This window comes from Schistocerca serialis, unplaced genomic scaffold (genome assembly GCF_023864345.2).
Source record: "Schistocerca serialis cubense isolate TAMUIC-IGC-003099 unplaced genomic scaffold, iqSchSeri2.2 HiC_scaffold_262, whole genome shotgun sequence".
Taxonomy (NCBI): domain Eukaryota; kingdom Metazoa; phylum Arthropoda; class Insecta; order Orthoptera; family Acrididae; genus Schistocerca; species Schistocerca serialis.
The window spans coordinates 28606-44654 of NW_026047830.1; the positions used below are offsets into that span (position 1 = coordinate 28606).

The window sequence follows — 16049 nt, forward strand, 5'->3', positions numbered from 1 at the left end:
TATCGCAAAACATACAACTCACTCCATGAATTGATTGCTACGGCATCTGTCATCAGCAGTCACAACTAGCAACACCAGTAGCAGCCGACTGCACGTAAAGAATTGGAATGTGCAGTGGGATTTTTGTGAATTCGGCGCAAGGCTGATCTTTCCGACATACGTTTGAGAATCTTATGGGAACACGTGTACTGTTTCTAAATTAAGTGTAGTGGTGGGAGGAGGGTACTTCCTGCGCATTACAGCACGCTTGCCAATTGTGGCTGCTAATCGTTCGCTCGTATCTGCCTTGACACATTTTCTGGCTGTGAATTATTCCACTTGCATGGCAGTGTGCGCATGTTGGTGTGTTAAAAATTCTGGAGGCGCTGGGTATCGATCCCAGTACCTCTCGCATGCTAAGCGAGCGCTCTACCATCTGAGCTACGCCCCCTGCTGACGAACTGCGCTACATACAGCCATATCAATTGCACAGACCCTTGCACTCCAATTATTCCGCAGACAAACACTACTCTCAATGTGTCTGTGAGGGTGTCTTTCAGGTTTCCTGGATTCTGTATCGAATCGTAGTCGGCCAAAATCAAAGTGGCACGCACGACGTCGAAAATAGCGTTCGGCCAACGCTCTGAGGTAGACGAAAGTGTTGTTCACTCTCTAGACTTCAATGAGGTTAGGCCGTTTTACCTAAGGCAGATTTTCACTCGATGACACCTCGACAACAGCCGGTCCTCACATTTACGTCTTGCTCTCCTTACGTCAGTATACGAGTCTGTGACGCTGGCTTTGCAACATCTTGCGTGCCTTTAGGCTCGCCGCGACCAACACTTGCCACGAACTGACCACAAAACATGGAGGCGCCGGGGCTTGAACCCGGGACCTTTCACATGCAAAGCGAACGCTCTACCAACTGAGCTACGCCCCCAAGCACAACCAAACTGCGCTGTTCTCCATTCTTTACTACTCTTATGTGCACGGACACGATGGTTGGTTGGTTTGCAGGGCTGAAGGGAACAGAGTACAAAGGCGCGGACGCGTTCATATACACAAGAGTTCCAAGTAGTTTCGATGCTCTGGTATTACGACTGCAAATTCCGTCCGTTTTTAACGTCTTAAATTGAAGGGGCAGTCACAAGTTGATCTGTTTTCACTCCATGTCGACAATCACACAGCACCTGAGGTAACAAGCACATCTGAAGCCCCATTGTGCACTCGACTGTTCATGCCAACTCACTGCCTCGCACTTTACTACTGTGTACCACTCTTGTCGTCCAACTGCAAAAGACTGGGCCACAACAAGTTTCCGCGTCTCCATTGCACTGCGCAAACTACGAAACGCTCCCCAAACATGGCACTCACCCATGCAGACGACTTTTCCGACTTTACACGACGCTCACGCAACGCTCACGCTAGTGACAGCCTTATTTAGAGCTTGACGTCGCGCCCAAGCGAGTGAGCACATTTCGCCTACGGCTTAGGCCGCCCACCTAGTGTGGCTGCTCGGTGTCTGCAGGCAGCGAGGGGCTGCAAGCTTCCCGTATTCGCGCCTATGTCACCTCTGCTTGCTTGTCAGAGACAGAGTATCGCAAAACATACAACTCACTCCATGAATTGATTGCTACGGCATCTGTCATCAGCAGTCACAACTAGCAACACCAGTAGCAGCCGACTGCACGTAAAGAATTGGAATGTGCAGTGGGATTTTTGTGAATTCGGCGCAAGGCTGATCTTTCCGACATACGTTTGAGAATCTTATGGGAACACGTGTACTGTTTCTAAATTAAGTGTAGTGGTGGGAGGAGGGTACTTCCTGCGCATTACAGCACGCTTGCCAATTGTGGCTGCTAATCGTTCGCTCGTATCTGCCTTGACACATTTTCTGGCTGTGAATTATTCCACTTGCATGGCAGTGTGCGCATGTTGGTGTGTTAAAAATTCTGGAGGCGCTGGGTATCGATCCCAGTACCTCTCGCATGCTAAGCGAGCGCTCTACCATCTGAGCTACGCCCCCTGCTGACGAACTGCGCTACATACAGCCATATCAATTGCACAGACCCTTGCACTCCAATTATTCCGCAGACAAACACTACTCTCAATGTGTCTGTGAGGGTGTCTTTCAGGTTTCCTGGATTCTGTATCGAATCGTAGTCGGCCAAAATCAAAGTGGCACGCACGACGTCGAAAATAGCGTTCGGCCAACGCTCTGAGGTAGACGAAAGTGTTGTTCACTCTCTAGACTTCAATGAGGTTAGGCCGTTTTACCTAAGGCAGATTTGCACTCGATGACACCTCGACAACAGCCGGTCCTCACATTTACGTCTTGCTCTCCTTACGTCAGTATACGAGTCTGTGACGCTGGCTTTGCAACATCTTGCGTGCCTTTAGGCTCGCCGCGACCAACACTTGCCACGAACTGACCACAAAACATGGAGGCGCCGGGGCTTGAACCCGGGACCTTTCACATGCAAAGCGAACGCTCTACCAACTGAGCTACGCCCCCAAGCACAACCAAACTGCGCTGTTCTCCATTCTTTACTACTCTTATGTGCACGGACACGATGGTTGGTTGGTTTGCAGGGCTGAAGGGAACAGAGTACAAAGGCGCGGACGCGTTCATATACACAAGAGTTCCAAGTAGTTTCGATGCTCTGGTATTACGACTGCAAATTCCGTCCGTTTTTAACGTCTTCAACTGAAGGGGCAGTCACAAGTTGCTCTGTTTTCACTCCATGTCGACAATCACACAGCACCTGAGGTAACAAGCACATCTGAAGCCCCATTGTGCACTCGACTGTTCATGCCAACTCACTGCCTCGCACTTTACTACTGTGTACCACTCTTGTCGTCCAACTGCAAAAGACTGGGCCACAACAAGTTTCCGCGTCTCCATTGCACTGCGCAAACTACGAAACGCTCCCCAAACATGGCACTCACCCATGCAGACGACTTTTCCGACTTTACACGACGCTCACGCAACGCTCACGCTAGTGACAGCCTTATTTAGAGCTTGACGTCGCGCCCAAGCGAGTGAGCACATTTCGCCGACGGCTTAGGCCGCCCACCTAGTGTGGCTGCTCGGTGTCTGCAGGCAGCGAGGGGCTGCAAGCTTCCCGTATTCGCGCCTATGTCACCTCTGCTTGCTTGTCAGAGACAGAGTATCGCAAAACATACAACTCACTCCATGAATTGATTGCTACGGCATCTGTCATCAGCAGTCACAACTAGCAACACCAGTAGCAGCCGACTGCACGTAAAGAATTGGAATGTGCAGTGGGATTTTTGTGAATTCGGCGCAAGGCTGATCTTTCCGACATACGTTTGAGAATCTTATGGGAACACGTGTACTGTTTCTAAATTAAGTGTAGTGGTGGGAGGAGGGTACTTCCTGCGCATTACAGCACGCTTGCCAATTGTGGCTGCTAATCGTTCGCTCGTATCTGCCTTGACACATTTTCTGGCTGTGAATTATTCCACTTGCATGGCAGTGTGCGCATGTTGGTGTGTTAAAAATTCTGGAGGCGCTGGGTATCGATCCCAGTACCTCTCGCATGCTAAGCGAGCGCTCTACCATCTGAGCTACGCCCCCTGCTGACGAACTGCGCTACATACAGCCATATCAATTGCACAGACCCTTGCACTCCAATTATTCCGCAGACAAACACTACTCTCAATGTGTCTGTGAGGGTGTCTTTCAGGTTTCCTGGATTCTGTATCGAATCGTAGTCGGCCAAAATCAAAGTGGCACGCACGACGTCGAAAATAGCGTTCGGCCAACGCTCTGAGGTAGACGAAAGTGTTGTTCACTCTCTAGACTTCACTGAGGTTAGGCCGTTTTACCTAAGGCAGATTTGCACTCGATGACACCTCGACAACAGCCGGTCCTCACATTTACGTCTTGCTCTCCTTACGTCAGTATACGAGTCTGTGACGCTGGCTTTGCAACATCTTGCGTGCCTTTAGGCTCGCCGCGACCAACACTTGCCACGAACTGACCACAAAACATGGAGGCGCCGGGGCTTGAACCTGGGACCTTTCACATGCAAAGCGAACGCTCTACCAACTGAGCTACGCCCCCAAGCACAACCAAACTGCGCTGTTCTCCATTCTTTACTACTCTTATGTGCACGGACACGATGGTTGGTTGGTTTGCAGGGCTGAAGGGAACAGAGTACAAAGGCGCGGACGCGTTCATATACACAAGAGTTCCAAGTAGTTTCGATGCTCTGGTATTACGACTGCAAATTCCGTCCGTTTTTAACGTCTTAAATTGAAGGGGCAGTCACAAGTTGCTCTGTTTTCACTCCATGTCGACAATCACACAGCACCTGAGGTAACAAGCACATCTGAAGCCCCATTGTGCACTCGACTGTTCATGCCAACTCACTGCCTCGCACTTTACTACTGTGTACCACTCTTGTCGTCCAACTGCAAAAGACTGGGCCACAACAAGTTTCCGCGTCTCCATTGCACTGCGCAAACTACGAAACGCTCCCCAAACATGGCACTCACCCATGCAGACGACTTTTCCGACTTTACACGACGCTCACGCTAGTGACAGCCTTATTTAGAGCTTGACGTCGCGCCCAAGCGAGTGAGCACATTTCGCCGACGGCTTAGGCCGCCCACCTAGTGTGGCTGCTCGGTGTCTGCAGGCAGCGAGGGGCTGCAAGCTTCCCGTATTCGCGCCTATGTCACCTCTGCTTGCTTGTCAGAGACAGAGTATCGCAAAACATACAACTCACTCCATGAATTGATTGCTACGGCATCTGTCATCAGCAGTCACAACTAGCAACACCAGTAGCAGCCGACTGCACGTAAAGAATTGGAATGTGCAGTGGGATTTTTGTGAATTCGGCGCAAGGCTGATCTTTCCGACATACGTTTGAGAATCTTATGGGAACACGTGTACTGTTTCTAAATTAAGTGTAGTGGTGGGAGGAGGGTACTTCCTGCGCATTACAGCACGCTTGCCAATTGTGGCTGCTAATCGTTCGCTCGTATCTGCCTTGACACATTTTCTGGCTGTGAATTATTCCACTTGCATGGCAGTGTGCGCATGTTGGTGTGTTAAAAATTCTGGAGGCGCTGGGTATCGATCCCAGTACCTCTCGCATGCTAAGCGAGCGCTCTACCATCTGAGCTACGCCCCCTGCTGACGAACTGCGCTACATACAGCCATATCAATTGCACAGACCCTTGCACTCCAATTATTCCGCAGACAAACACTACTCTCAATGTGTCTGTGAGGGTGTCTTTCAGGTTTCCTGGATTCTGTATCGAATCGTAGTCGGCCAAAATCAAAGTGGCACGCACGACGTCGAAAATAGCGTTCGGCCAACGCTCTGAGGTAGACGAAAGTGTTGTTCACTCTCTAGACTTCACTGAGGTTAGGCCGTTTTACCTAAGGCAGATTTGCACTCGATGACACCTCGACAACAGCCGGTCCTCACATTTACGTCTTGCTCTCCTTACGTCAGTATACGAGTCTGTGACGCTGGCTTTGCAACATCTTGCGTGCCTTTAGGCTCGCCGCGACCAACACTTGCCACGAACTGACCACAAAACATGGAGGCGCCGGGGCTTGAACCTGGGACCTTTCACATGCAAAGCGAACGCTCTACCAACTGAGCTACGCCCCCAAGCACAACCAAACTGCGCTGTTCTCCATTCTTTACTACTCTTATGTGCACGGACACGATGGTTGGTTGGTTTGCAGGGCTGAAGGGAACAGAGTACAAAGGCGCGGACGCGTTCATATACACAAGAGTTCCAAGTAGTTTCGATGCTCTGGTATTACGACTGCAAATTCCGTCCGTTTTTAACGTCTTAAATTGAAGGGGCAGTCACAAGTTGCTCTGTTTTCACTCCATGTCGACAATCACACAGCACCTGAGGTAACAAGCACATCTGAAGCCCCATTGTGCACTCGACTGTTCATGCCAACTCACTGCCTCGCACTTTACTACTGTGTACCACTCTTGTCGTCCAACTGCAAAAGACTGGGCCACAACAAGTTTCCGCGTCTCCATTGCACTGCGCAAACTACGAAACGCTCCCCAAACATGGCACTCACCCATGCAGACGACTTTTCCGACTTTACACGACGCTCACGCTAGTGACAGCCTTATTTAGAGCTTGACGTCGCGCCCAAGCGAGTGAGCACATTTCGCCGACGGCTTAGGCCGCCCACCTAGTGTGGCTGCTCGGTGTCTGCAGGCAGCGAGGGGCTGCAAGCTTCCCGTATTCGCGCCTATGTCACCTCTGCTTGCTTGTCAGAGACAGAGTATCGCAAAACATACAACTCACTCCATGAATTGATTGCTACGGCATCTGTCATCAGCAGTCACAACTAGCAACACCAGTAGCAGCCGACTGCACGTAAAGAATTGGAATGTGCAGTGGGATTTTTGTGAATTCGGCGCAAGGCTGATCTTTCCGACATACGTTTGAGAATCTTATGGGAACACGTGTACTGTTTCTAAATTAAGTGTAGTGGTGGGAGGAGGGTACTTCCTGCGCATTACAGCACGCTTGCCAATTGTGGCTGCTAATCGTTCGCTCGTATCTGCCTTGACACATTTTCTGGCTGTGAATTATTCCACTTGCATGGCAGTGTGCGCATGTTGGTGTGTTAAAAATTCTGGAGGCGCTGGGTATCGATCCCAGTACCTCTCGCATGCTAAGCGAGCGCTCTACCATCTGAGCTACGCCCCCTGCTGACGAACTGCGCTACATACAGCCATATCAATTGCACAGACCCTTGCACTCCAATTATTCCGCAGACAAACACTACTCTCAATGTGTCTGTGAGGGTGTCTTTCAGGTTTCCTGGATTCTGTATCGAATCGTAGTCGGCCAAAATCAAAGTGGCACGCACGACGTCGAAAATAGCGTTCGGCCAACGCTCTGAGGTAGACGAAAGTGTTGTTCACTCTCTAGACTTCACTGAGGTTAGGCCGTTTTACCTAAGGCAGATTTGCACTCGATGACACCTCGACAACAGCCGGTCCTCACATTTACGTCTTGCTCTCCTTACGTCAGTATACGAGTCTGTGACGCTGGCTTTGCAACATCTTGCGTGCCTTTAGGCTCGCCGCGACCAACACTTGCCACGAACTGACCACAAAACATGGAGGCGCCGGGGCTTGAACCTGGGACCTTTCACATGCAAAGCGAACGCTCTACCAACTGAGCTACGCCCCCAAGCACAACCAAACTGCGCTGTTCTCCATTCTTTACTACTCTTATGTGCACGGACACGATGGTTGGTTGGTTTGCAGGGCTGAAGGGAACAGAGTACAAAGGCGCGGACGCGTTCATATACACAAGAGTTCCAAGTAGTTTCGATGCTCTGGTATTACGACTGCAAATTCCGTCCGTTTTTAACGTCTTAAATTGAAGGGGCAGTCACAAGTTGCTCTGTTTTCACTCCATGTCGACAATCACACAGCACCTGAGGTAACAAGCACATCTGAAGCCCCATTGTGCACTCGACTGTTCATGCCAACTCACTGCCTCGCACTTTACTACTGTGTACCACTCTTGTCGTCCAACTGCAAAAGACTGGGCCACAACAAGTTTCCGCGTCTCCATTGCACTGCGCAAACTACGAAACGCTCCCCAAACATGGCACTCACCCATGCAGACGACTTTTCCGACTTTACACGACGCTCACGCTAGTGACAGCCTTATTTAGAGCTTGACGTCGCGCCCAAGCGAGTGAGCACATTTCGCCGACGGCTTAGGCCGCCCACCTAGTGTGGCTGCTCGGTGTCTGCAGGCAGCGAGGGGCTGCAAGCTTCCCGTATTCGCGCCTATGTCACCTCTGCTTGCTTGTCAGAGACAGAGTATCGCAAAACATACAACTCACTCCATGAATTGATTGCTACGGCATCTGTCATCAGCAGTCACAACTAGCAACACCAGTAGCAGCCGACTGCACGTAAAGAATTGGAATGTGCAGTGGGATTTTTGTGAATTCGGCGCAAGGCTGATCTTTCCGACATACGTTTGAGAATCTTATGGGAACACGTGTACTGTTTCTAAATTAAGTGTAGTGGTGGGAGGAGGGTACTTCCTGCGCATTACAGCACGCTTGCCAATTGTGGCTGCTAATCGTTCGCTCGTATCTGCCTTGACACATTTTCTGGCTGTGAATTATTCCACTTGCATGGCAGTGTGCGCATGTTGGTGTGTTAAAAATTCTGGAGGCGCTGGGTATCGATCCCAGTACCTCTCGCATGCTAAGCGAGCGCTCTACCATCTGAGCTACGCCCCCTGCTGACGAACTGCGCTACATACAGCCATATCAATTGCACAGACCCTTGCACTCCAATTATTCCGCAGACAAACACTACTCTCAATGTGTCTGTGAGGGTGTCTTTCAGGTTTCCTGGATTCTGTATCGAATCGTAGTCGGCCAAAATCAAAGTGGCACGCACGACGTCGAAAATAGCGTTCGGCCAACGCTCTGAGGTAGACGAAAGTGTTGTTCACTCTCTAGACTTCACTGAGGTTAGGCCGTTTTACCTAAGGCAGATTTGCACTCGATGACACCTCGACAACAGCCGGTCCTCACATTTACGTCTTGCTCTCCTTACGTCAGTATACGAGTCTGTGACGCTGGCTTTGCAACATCTTGCGTGCCTTTAGGCTCGCCGCGACCAACACTTGCCACGAACTGACCACAAAACATGGAGGCGCCGGGGCTTGAACCCGGGACCTTTCACATGCAAAGCGAACGCTCTACCAACTGAGCTACGCCCCCAAGCACAACCAAACTGCGCTGTTCTCCATTCTTTACTACTCTTATGTGCACGGACACGATGGTTGGTTGGTTTGCAGGGCTGAAGGGAACAGAGTACAAAGGCGCGGACGCGTTCATATACACAAGAGTTCCAAGTAGTTTCGATGCTCTGGTATTACGACTGCAAATTCCGTCCGTTTTTAACGTCTTCAATTGAAGGGGCAGTCACAAGTTGCTCTGTTTTCACTCCATGTCGACAATCACACAGCACCTGAGGTAACAAGCACATCTGAAGCCCCATTGTGCACTCGACTGTTCATGCCAACTCACTGCCTCGCACTTTACTACTGTGTACCACTCTTGTCGTCCAACTGCAAAAGACTGGGCCACAACAAGTTTCCGCGTCTCCATTGCACTGCGCAAACTACGAAACGCTCCCCAAACATGGCACTCACCCATGCAGACGACTTTTCCGACTTTACACGACGCTCACGCTAGTGACAGCCTTATTTAGAGCTTGACGTCGCGCCCAAGCGAGTGAGCACATTTCGCCGACGGCTTAGGCCGCCCACCTAGTGTGGCTGCTCGGTGTCTGCAGGCAGCGAGGGGCTGCAAGCTTCCCGTATTCGCGCCTATGTCACCTCTGCTTGCTTGTCAGAGACAGAGTATCGCAAAACATACAACTCACTCCATGAATTGATTGCTACGGCATCTGTCATCAGCAGTCACAACTAGCAACACCAGTAGCAGCCGACTGCACGTAAAGAATTGGAATGTGCAGTGGGATTTTTGTGAATTCGGCGCAAGGCTGATCTTTCCGACATACGTTTGAGAATCTTATGGGAACACGTGTACTGTTTCTAAATTAAGTGTAGTGGTGGGAGGAGGGTACTTCCTGCGCATTACAGCACGCTTGCCAATTGTGGCTGCTAATCGTTCGCTCGTATCTGCCTTGACACATTTTCTGGCTGTGAATTATTCCACTTGCATGGCAGTGTGCGCATGTTGGTGTGTTAAAAATTCTGGAGGCGCTGGGTATCGATCCCAGTACCTCTCGCATGCTAAGCGAGCGCTCTACCATCTGAGCTACGCCCCCTGCTGACGAACTGCGCTACATACAGCCATATCAATTGCACAGACCCTTGCACTCCAATTATTCCGCAGACAAACACTACTCTCAATGTGTCTGTGAGGGTGTCTTTCAGGTTTCCTGGATTCTGTATCGAATCGTAGTCGGCCAAAATCAAAGTGGCACGCACGACGTCGAAAATAGCGTTCGGCCAACGCTCTGAGGTAGACGAAAGTGTTGTTCACTCTCTAGACTTCACTGAGGTTAGGCCGTTTTACCTAAGGCAGATTTGCACTCGATGACACCTCGACAACAGCCGGTCCTCACATTTACGTCTTGCTCTCCTTACGTCAGTATACGAGTCTGTGACGCTGGCTTTGCAACATCTTGCGTGCCTTTAGGCTCGCCGCGACCAACACTTGCCACGAACTGACCACAAAACATGGAGGCGCCGGGGCTTGAACCCGGGACCTTTCACATGCAAAGCGAACGCTCTACCAACTGAGCTACGCCCCCAAGCACAACCAAACTGCGCTGTTCTCCATTCTTTACTACTCTTATGTGCACGGACACGATGGTTGGTTGGTTTGCAGGGCTGAAGGGAACAGAGTACAAAGGCGCGGACGCGTTCATATACACAAGAGTTCCAAGTAGTTTCGATGCTCTGGTATTACGACTGCAAATTCCGTCCGTTTTTAACGTCTTAAATTGAAGGGGCAGTCACAAGTTGCTCTGTTTTCACTCCATGTCGACAATCACACAGCACCTGAGGTAACAAGCACATCTGAAGCCCCATTGTGCACTCGACTGTTCATGCCAACTCACTGCCTCGCACTTTACTACTGTGTACCACTCTTGTCGTCCAACTGCAAAAGACTGGGCCACAACAAGTTTCCGCGTCTCCATTGCACTGCGCAAACTACGAAACGCTCCCCAAACATGGCACTCACCCATGCAGACGACTTTTCCGACTTTACACGACGCTCACGCTAGTGACAGCCTTATTTAGAGCTTGACGTCGCGCCCAAGCGAGTGAGCACATTTCGCCGACGGCTTAGGCCGCCCACCTAGTGTGGCTGCTCGGTGTCTGCAGGCAGCGAGGGGCTGCAAGCTTCCCGTATTCGCGCCTATGTCACCTCTGCTTGCTTGTCAGAGACAGAGTATCGCAAAACATACAACTCACTCCATGAATTGATTGCTACGGCATCTGTCATCAGCAGTCACAACTAGCAACACCAGTAGCAGCCGACTGCACGTAAAGAATTGGAATGTGCAGTGGGATTTTTGTGAATTCGGCGCAAGGCTGATCTTTCCGACATACGTTTGAGAATCTTATGGGAACACGTGTACTGTTTCTAAATTAAGTGTAGTGGTGGGAGGAGGGTACTTCCTGCGCATTACAGCACGCTTGCCAATTGTGGCTGCTAATCGTTCGCTCGTATCTGCCTTGACACATTTTCTGGCTGTGAATTATTCCACTTGCATGGCAGTGTGCGCATGTTGGTGTGTTAAAAATTCTGGAGGCGCTGGGTATCGATCCCAGTACCTCTCGCATGCTAAGCGAGCGCTCTACCATCTGAGCTACGCCCCCTGCTGACGAACTGCGCTACATACAGCCATATCAATTGCACAGACCCTTGCACTCCAATTATTCCGCAGACAAACACTACTCTCAATGTGTCTGTGAGGGTGTCTTTCAGGTTTCCTGGATTCTGTATCGAATCGTAGTCGGCCAAAATCAAAGTGGCACGCACGACGTCGAAAATAGCGTTCGGCCAACGCTCTGAGGTAGACGAAAGTGTTGTTCACTCTCTAGACTTCACTGAGGTTAGGCCGTTTTACCTAAGGCAGATTTGCACTCGATGACACCTCGACAACAGCCGGTCCTCACATTTACGTCTTGCTCTCCTTACGTCAGTATACGAGTCTGTGACGCTGGCTTTGCAACATCTTGCGTGCCTTTAGGCTCGCCGCGACCAACACTTGCCACGAACTGACCACAAAACATGGAGGCGCCGGGGCTTGAACCCGGGACCTTTCACATGCAAAGCGAACGCTCTACCAACTGAGCTACGCCCCCAAGCACAACCAAACTGCGCTGTTCTCCATTCTTTACTACTCTTATGTGCACGGACACGATGGTTGGTTGGTTTGCAGGGCTGAAGGGAACAGAGTACAAAGGCGCGGACGCGTTCATATACACAAGAGTTCCAAGTAGTTTCGATGCTCTGGTATTACGACTGCAAATTCCGTCCGTTTTTAACGTCTTCAATTGAAGGGGCAGTCACAAGTTGCTCTGTTTTCACTCCATGTCGACAATCACACAGCACCTGAGGTAACAAGCACATCTGAAGCCCCATTGTGCACTCGACTGTTCATGCCAACTCACTGCCTCGCACTTTACTACTGTGTACCACTCTTGTCGTCCAACTGCAAAAGACTGGGCCACAACAAGTTTCCGCGTCTCCATTGCACTGCGCAAACTACGAAACGCTCCCCAAACATGGCACTCACCCATGCAGACGACTTTTCCGACTTTACACGACGCTCACGCTAGTGACAGCCTTATTTAGAGCTTGACGTCGCGCCCAAGCGAGTGAGCACATTTCGCCGACGGCTTAGGCCGCCCACCTAGTGTGGCTGCTCGGTGTCTGCAGGCAGCGAGGGGCTGCAAGCTTCCCGTATTCGCGCCTATGTCACCTCTGCTTGCTTGTCAGAGACAGAGTATCGCAAAACATACAACTCACTCCATGAATTGATTGCTACGGCATCTGTCATCAGCAGTCACAACTAGCAACACCAGTAGCAGCCGACTGCACGTAAAGAATTGGAATGTGCAGTGGGATTTTTGTGAATTCGGCGCAAGGCTGATCTTTCCGACATACGTTTGAGAATCTTATGGGAACACGTGTACTGTTTCTAAATTAAGTGTAGTGGTGGGAGGAGGGTACTTCCTGCGCATTACAGCACGCTTGCCAATTGTGGCTGCTAATCGTTCGCTCGTATCTGCCTTGACACATTTTCTGGCTGTGAATTATTCCACTTGCATGGCAGTGTGCGCATGTTGGTGTGTTAAAAATTCTGGAGGCGCTGGGTATCGATCCCAGTACCTCTCGCATGCTAAGCGAGCGCTCTACCATCTGAGCTACGCCCCCTGCTGACGAACTGCGCTACATACAGCCATATCAATTGCACAGACCCTTGCACTCCAATTATTCCGCAGACAAACACTACTCTCAATGTGTCTGTGAGGGTGTCTTTCAGGTTTCCTGGATTCTGTATCGAATCGTAGTCGGCCAAAATCAAAGTGGCACGCACGACGTCGAAAATAGCGTTCGGCCAACGCTCTGAGGTAGACGAAAGTGTTGTTCACTCTCTAGACTTCACTGAGGTTAGGCCGTTTTACCTAAGGCAGATTTGCACTCGATGACACCTCGACAACAGCCGGTCCTCACATTTACGTCTTGCTCTCCTTACGTCAGTATACGAGTCTGTGACGCTGGCTTTGCAACATCTTGCGTGCCTTTAGGCTCGCCGCGACCAACACTTGCCACGAACTGACCACAAAACATGGAGGCGCCGGGGCTTGAACCCGGGACCTTTCACATGCAAAGCGAACGCTCTACCAACTGAGCTACGCCCCCAAGCACAACCAAACTGCGCTGTTCTCCATTCTTTACTACTCTTATGTGCACGGACACGATGGTTGGTTGGTTTGCAGGGCTGAAGGGAACAGAGTACAAAGGCGCGGACGCGTTCATATACACAAGAGTTCCAAGTAGTTTCGATGCTCTGGTATTACGACTGCAAATTCCGTCCGTTTTTAACGTCTTAAATTGAAGGGGCAGTCACAAGTTGCTCTGTTTTCACTCCATGTCGACAATCACACAGCACCTGAGGTAACAAGCACATCTGAAGCCCCATTGTGCACTCGACTGTTCATGCCAACTCACTGCCTCGCACTTACTACTGTGTACCACTCTTGTCGTCCAACTGCAAAAGACTGGGCCACAACAAGTTTCCGCGTCTCCATTGCACTGCGCAAACTACGAAACGCTCCCCAAACATGGCACTCACCCATGCAGACGACTTTTCCGACTTTACACGACGCTCACGCTAGTGACAGCCTTATTTAGAGCTTGACGTCGCGCCCAAGCGAGTGAGCACATTTCGCCGACGGCTTAGGCCGCCCACCTAGTGTGGCTGCTCGGTGTCTGCAGGCAGCGAGGGGCTGCAAGCTTCCCGTATTCGCGCCTATGTCACCTCTGCTTGCTTGTCAGAGACAGAGTATCGCAAAACATACAACTCACTCCATGAATTGATTGCTACGGCATCTGTCATCAGCAGTCACAACTAGCAACACCAGTAGCAGCCGACTGCACGTAAAGAATTGGAATGTGCAGTGGGATTTTTGTGAATTCGGCGCAAGGCTGATCTTTCCGACATACGTTTGAGAATCTTATGGGAACACGTGTACTGTTTCTAAATTAAGTGTAGTGGTGGGAGGAGGGTACTTCCTGCGCATTACAGCACGCTTGCCAATTGTGGCTGCTAATCGTTCGCTCGTATCTGCCTTGACACATTTTCTGGCTGTGAATTATTCCACTTGCATGGCAGTGTGCGCATGTTGGTGTGTTAAAAATTCTGGAGGCGCTGGGTATCGATCCCAGTACCTCTCGCATGCTAAGCGAGCGCTCTACCATCTGAGCTACGCCCCCTGCTGACGAACTGCGCTACATACAGCCATATCAATTGCACAGACCCTTGCACTCCAATTATTCCGCAGACAAACACTACTCTCAATGTGTCTGTGAGGGTGTCTTTCAGGTTTCCTGGATTCTGTATCGAATCGTAGTCGGCCAAAATCAAAGTGGCACGCACGACGTCGAAAATAGCGTTCGGCCAACGCTCTGAGGTAGACGAAAGTGTTGTTCACTCTCTAGACTTCACTGAGGTTAGGCCGTTTTACCTAAGGCAGATTTGCACTCGATGACACCTCGACAACAGCCGGTCCTCACATTTACGTCTTGCTCTCCTTACGTCAGTATACGAGTCTGTGACGCTGGCTTTGCAACATCTTGCGTGCCTTTAGGCTCGCCGCGACCACACTTGCCACGAACTGACCACAAAACATGGAGGCGCCGGGGCTTGAACCCGGGACCTTTCACATGCAAAGCGAACGCTCTACCAACTGAGCTACGCCCCCAAGCACAACCAAACTGCGCTGTTCTCCATTCTTTACTACTCTTATGTGCACGGACACGATGGTTGGTTGGTTTGCAGGGCTGAAGGGAACAGAGTACAAAGGCGCGGACGCGTTCATATACACAAGAGTTCCAAGTAGTTTCGATGCTCTGGTATTACGACTGCAAATTCCGTCCGTTTTTAACGTCTTCAATTGAAGGGGCAGTCACAAGTTGCTCTGTTTTCACTCCATGTCGACAATCACACAGCACCTGAGGTAACAAGCACATCTGAAGCCCCATTGTGCACTCGACTGTTCATGCCAACTCACTGCCTCGCACTTTACTACTGTGTACCACTCTTGTCGTCCAACTGCAAAAGACTGGGCCACAACAAGTTTCCGCGTCTCCATTGCACTGCGCAAACTACGAAACGCTCCCCAAACATGGCACTCACCCATGCAGACGACTTTTCCGACTTTACACGACGCTCACGCAACGCTCACGCTAGTGACAGCCTTATTTAGAGCTTGACGTCGCGCCCAAGCGAGTGAGCACATTTCGCCGACGGCTTAGGCCGCCCACCTAGTGTGGCTGCTCGGTGTCTGCAGGCAGCGAGGGGCTGCAAGCTTCCCGTATTCGCGCCTATGTCACCTCTGCTTGCTTGTCAGAGACAGAGTATCGCAAAACATACAACTCACTCCATGAATTGATTGCTACGGCATCTGTCATCAGCAGTCACAACTAGCAACACCAGTAGCAGCCGACTGCACGTAAAGAATTGGAATGTGCAGTGGGATTTTTGTGAATTCGGCGCAAGGCTGATCTTTCCGACATACGTTTGAGAATCTTATGGGAACACGTGTACTGTTTCTAAATTAAGTGTAGTGGTGGGAGGAGGGTACTTCCTGCGCATTACAGCACGCTTGCCAATTGTGGCTGCTAATCGTTCGCTCGTATCTGCCTTGACACATTTTCTGGCTGTGAATTATTCCACTTGCATGGCAGTGTGCGCATGTTGGTGTGTTAAAAATTCTGGAGGCGCTGGGTATCGATC

At 50.6% G+C, this 16049-nt stretch overlaps 20 non-coding genes across 20 annotated transcripts; all 20 read right to left on the bottom strand.

The window, feature by feature from the left end:
- Positions 1-357: 357 nt before the first annotated feature.
- Positions 358-430, bottom strand: Trnaa-agc (transfer RNA alanine (anticodon AGC)). The gene has a single exon. It is a non-coding gene; the product is annotated as a tRNA-Ala (tRNA).
- A 416-nt stretch (positions 431-846) lies between these two features.
- Trnaa-ugc (transfer RNA alanine (anticodon UGC)) lies at positions 847-919 on the bottom strand. Its single transcript has one exon. It is a non-coding gene; the product is annotated as a tRNA-Ala (tRNA).
- A 1013-nt stretch (positions 920-1932) lies between these two features.
- Trnaa-agc (transfer RNA alanine (anticodon AGC)) lies at positions 1933-2005 on the bottom strand. Its single transcript has one exon. It is a non-coding gene; the product is annotated as a tRNA-Ala (tRNA).
- Positions 2006-2421: 416 nt separating this feature from the next.
- Positions 2422-2494, bottom strand: Trnaa-ugc (transfer RNA alanine (anticodon UGC)). Its single transcript has one exon. It is a non-coding gene; the product is annotated as a tRNA-Ala (tRNA).
- A 1013-nt stretch (positions 2495-3507) lies between these two features.
- On the bottom strand, positions 3508-3580 carry Trnaa-agc (transfer RNA alanine (anticodon AGC)). The gene has a single exon. It is a non-coding gene; the product is annotated as a tRNA-Ala (tRNA).
- Positions 3581-3996: 416 nt separating this feature from the next.
- On the bottom strand, positions 3997-4069 carry Trnaa-ugc (transfer RNA alanine (anticodon UGC)). The gene has a single exon. It is a non-coding gene; the product is annotated as a tRNA-Ala (tRNA).
- Positions 4070-5071: 1002 nt separating this feature from the next.
- On the bottom strand, positions 5072-5144 carry Trnaa-agc (transfer RNA alanine (anticodon AGC)). The gene has a single exon. It is a non-coding gene; the product is annotated as a tRNA-Ala (tRNA).
- A 416-nt stretch (positions 5145-5560) lies between these two features.
- Positions 5561-5633, bottom strand: Trnaa-ugc (transfer RNA alanine (anticodon UGC)). Its single transcript has one exon. It is a non-coding gene; the product is annotated as a tRNA-Ala (tRNA).
- Positions 5634-6635: 1002 nt separating this feature from the next.
- Trnaa-agc (transfer RNA alanine (anticodon AGC)) lies at positions 6636-6708 on the bottom strand. Its single transcript has one exon. It is a non-coding gene; the product is annotated as a tRNA-Ala (tRNA).
- Positions 6709-7124: 416 nt separating this feature from the next.
- Positions 7125-7197, bottom strand: Trnaa-ugc (transfer RNA alanine (anticodon UGC)). The gene has a single exon. It is a non-coding gene; the product is annotated as a tRNA-Ala (tRNA).
- Positions 7198-8199: 1002 nt separating this feature from the next.
- Positions 8200-8272, bottom strand: Trnaa-agc (transfer RNA alanine (anticodon AGC)). Its single transcript has one exon. It is a non-coding gene; the product is annotated as a tRNA-Ala (tRNA).
- A 416-nt stretch (positions 8273-8688) lies between these two features.
- Trnaa-ugc (transfer RNA alanine (anticodon UGC)) lies at positions 8689-8761 on the bottom strand. The gene has a single exon. It is a non-coding gene; the product is annotated as a tRNA-Ala (tRNA).
- Positions 8762-9763: 1002 nt separating this feature from the next.
- Trnaa-agc (transfer RNA alanine (anticodon AGC)) lies at positions 9764-9836 on the bottom strand. The gene has a single exon. It is a non-coding gene; the product is annotated as a tRNA-Ala (tRNA).
- A 416-nt stretch (positions 9837-10252) lies between these two features.
- Trnaa-ugc (transfer RNA alanine (anticodon UGC)) lies at positions 10253-10325 on the bottom strand. The gene has a single exon. It is a non-coding gene; the product is annotated as a tRNA-Ala (tRNA).
- Positions 10326-11327: 1002 nt separating this feature from the next.
- Trnaa-agc (transfer RNA alanine (anticodon AGC)) lies at positions 11328-11400 on the bottom strand. The gene has a single exon. It is a non-coding gene; the product is annotated as a tRNA-Ala (tRNA).
- A 416-nt stretch (positions 11401-11816) lies between these two features.
- Trnaa-ugc (transfer RNA alanine (anticodon UGC)) lies at positions 11817-11889 on the bottom strand. Its single transcript has one exon. It is a non-coding gene; the product is annotated as a tRNA-Ala (tRNA).
- Positions 11890-12891: 1002 nt separating this feature from the next.
- On the bottom strand, positions 12892-12964 carry Trnaa-agc (transfer RNA alanine (anticodon AGC)). The gene has a single exon. It is a non-coding gene; the product is annotated as a tRNA-Ala (tRNA).
- A 416-nt stretch (positions 12965-13380) lies between these two features.
- Positions 13381-13453, bottom strand: Trnaa-ugc (transfer RNA alanine (anticodon UGC)). Its single transcript has one exon. It is a non-coding gene; the product is annotated as a tRNA-Ala (tRNA).
- A 1001-nt stretch (positions 13454-14454) lies between these two features.
- Trnaa-agc (transfer RNA alanine (anticodon AGC)) lies at positions 14455-14527 on the bottom strand. The gene has a single exon. It is a non-coding gene; the product is annotated as a tRNA-Ala (tRNA).
- Positions 14528-14942: 415 nt separating this feature from the next.
- Trnaa-ugc (transfer RNA alanine (anticodon UGC)) lies at positions 14943-15015 on the bottom strand. The gene has a single exon. It is a non-coding gene; the product is annotated as a tRNA-Ala (tRNA).
- Between the last annotated feature and the right edge of the window lie 1034 nt (positions 15016-16049).